Source organism: Apteryx mantelli, chromosome 2 (assembly GCF_036417845.1).
Source record: "Apteryx mantelli isolate bAptMan1 chromosome 2, bAptMan1.hap1, whole genome shotgun sequence".
Classification (NCBI taxonomy): domain Eukaryota; kingdom Metazoa; phylum Chordata; class Aves; order Apterygiformes; family Apterygidae; genus Apteryx; species Apteryx mantelli.
The window spans coordinates 22,040,364-22,043,202 of record NC_089979.1 but is presented as its reverse complement, the minus strand read 5'-3'; the positions used below and the strand labels follow the sequence as shown (position 1 = coordinate 22,043,202).

General features: G+C 41.1%; 1 non-coding gene across 1 annotated transcript; it reads right to left on the bottom strand.

Annotated features, from left to right (window-relative positions):
* Nucleotides 1-250: 250 nt before the first annotated feature.
* TRNAL-AAG (transfer RNA leucine (anticodon AAG)) lies at nt 251-332 on the bottom strand. Its single transcript has one exon. It is a non-coding gene; the product is annotated as a tRNA-Leu (tRNA).
* Between the last annotated feature and the right edge of the window lie 2,507 nt (nt 333-2,839).

Below are 2,839 nucleotides of genomic sequence, written 5' to 3'. Positions count from 1 at the left end.
CCCACATGGAAGAGCAGCAGTGGGTAGTAGTCCGAAGCGCGGACAAGCCTTAGCAGTCTTTCCATGACATCTCCTATTTGAGCCCCTGGCAGGCAACAAACCTCTCTAGACAAGAGGTCAGGTTGGCAGACAGGGTGCCTCTGTCCCCTGCAGCAGGGAGTCCCCCACACCAATCACTAACCGCTTCTTCCGGGTGGTCTCACAAGGCACAGGGTCTGTTGTCCCAGTTGATTCCCTTGCAAAAGGGACCTGGCAGCGGTGGGATTCGAACCCACGCCTCCAAAGAGACTGGAGCCTTAATCCAGCGCCTTAGACCGCTCGGCCACACTACCTTGGCCAGTGCAGTAGATGCATTTTGTGGGAAGAATTAAAACAAATCAGTTTGTACACATCGATATCTGTATGGTTGTAGAGTTACAGAATTATGGCAATGTAAAATATAGCTGACCTAAAAATTGAGAGTTGTCTCAAAATATGTAAAGTCCAGCTGGGAGCGATTAGGTAGATAAACTGGTGCTTATCAGTGAACCCTATTCCAGCATTTCCTCCATCACTTTATAGAAGCACCATTTGACTTTTAGTCTTTAGACATATATTGCTTCATCTAAAATTAAGTCCTCTGATTGTCTCAGTTGGTATCTTAGGAAATATTTGCAGTAATTATGCCATTTTGAAGGCAGCATATAAAAATAATTTTGTGCTATTTTATTTCTCTTCACAGCCCTCCAAACACCATTAAAAACAATCAGAAGTGCATTGCATTCACAGCAATAACACAAATATAAAATCTCTCCAGCATAGCAAGTACTATCGAACAACTAGCAGGAGTCGTCCTGACTAAACAAATACATTTTGCACTTCTAGAGCAATCAAATAGGAATGCACACCACCGAGGGAAAAATAGCAATCGTTAATAGTGTTAACAAGTGATATAATAGAGAATGTTCTATAATTACTTCAATAGCTGCTTTACAGAAGAGAAGAACATTCCTAAAAATCAGCACTTTCAGTGTTGTACTTCTAGGCCTGCACAGCAAATCATTCATATCTTCTTTTTTCTTAATTGAAATTTACTCTCTTTGTCACTTCAGTGTCCTCTGGCATGCTCCAGATAGTCACTTGCTGAATGCAGGGTTTGTAAATCTTGTTGTTTTACCACTGCTGGCTAGATTAAATTAAACACAATGATAAGAAGGTATTAAAACTTCATAATTCAACCCTGGACCTAGATCCGCTTTTCCTTAGGTGTTGGCATGTCTTGGATAATAATATATTGCTCTGGATATGGTGTAATTTCACTGTGTCAGGTGGAAACCAAGAGAAAGAAATAAAGATCAAGAGGGCTGGGAGGTGTTAGGGGCCCCAGGGTGGACTGTGCCACTCCCTGGGTGGCTTTGGCTAGTTGCCACTTCTGCCCAGCAGGCAGTGACCAAACCTTCTAGCATCAGCAACACCCTGTAGCAAGGAAGCACGTGGCTTAAACACCTCCTGCTCATACACTGAACCAACCACCTGATAATTTCTTTTGACGACTTGTAGTTCTCGTATTGTAAGGGATTGTGGCTAATGTCCCATGCTCCTCTTCCCACAGTACTCCTGGCCCTACAGAACTGCACCACTTCCCTGCACACGTTTCTTCTCCAGTCGCTTTAGCTGGTTGAGCTGTGGGATGGACTCCTCCACGGGAACGTTTTTGTCACCTTCATTGCACCTTCTTATTTCTGCGATACCCCTTCTGAGACTGTGGGAGACACAATCATGCACAGTTTGCAAAAGGGAGATGTAAGTAAAAACCATCAGCGGTGGTAATAATCACTGGTGTCATACTCGCCTTGTACCAACTACGAGAAGTACCACCACCAGGGCTGTGACTGAAACCTCAGCCCAGCTTACCGACAAAGCTGAATTTAACACAGTGAGTAAGATTCAGAATTAAGTTTAAGTGGATCCTGGTTTATCTGTGACAAAGGCAACCAACAAAACCACCAAAATACTTGAAAAAACTTGAATCCATCACAGAATAGTTGAACCTCAACTGTTTTAAATAACATGTGGTTCTCCATCATCAAAATATACTCAGACGAGTTCAGAGATATTTGCTTCGTGCCTCATCAGAGCATCTAAGTAATATTTTTACTGTTGAATATTATCCTGTAATCAAGATGTGGTCATGAATACGTTCCCAATTTTACCCACCAGAGTTTTACAATGTTTTTCTCCTGTGCTTAATTCTTCTTGTGCCTTGTTAATCAGGTAGAAAACATTACATATCTAATCTACTTCTAGTGTTATGTTTATTACTTTGTTTTCAGCAGCATCTGTGTAAGGAAATAAATACTCTAGTCAGTTGCTCATGTTGGAGGCTGGACTTCAGATGTACTAACAGAAGCTTTCAGAGCCTGTCTAAAATGCATAACATGGTCTCATGCAAGATGTAGGTATAGCTATTGCATGAATGACTGGCTCTGCTTAGCATTCACTTTGTTTTCAAGTTGCAATGGAGAAGTGTTTCAAAATTTGGACATACAGCATTTATCAACATAATGAATAAAATGTAACTTTCTTGTCTATTTCCAAGAATTGTGAAGAAAGAGAAAAGTCCCAAACTTATTGCAGAGGTAAATCCAAAGACTCTCATGAGGTTTTTTTTTTTTTTTTGTGTTAATCACAAAGTGCTTTAGTGGAATCAGCTTAGAGATGGGAGCAGGAGTTCTAATTTTGGTTCCACACTGCACTGGGCAGATCACTTCCGCGCCTCTCTTCCTCATCTATAAAATACGGATATAGCAATAATAAGTGCTTAGGCTTTATGATTCACTTAATGTTTGCCTAACATTTT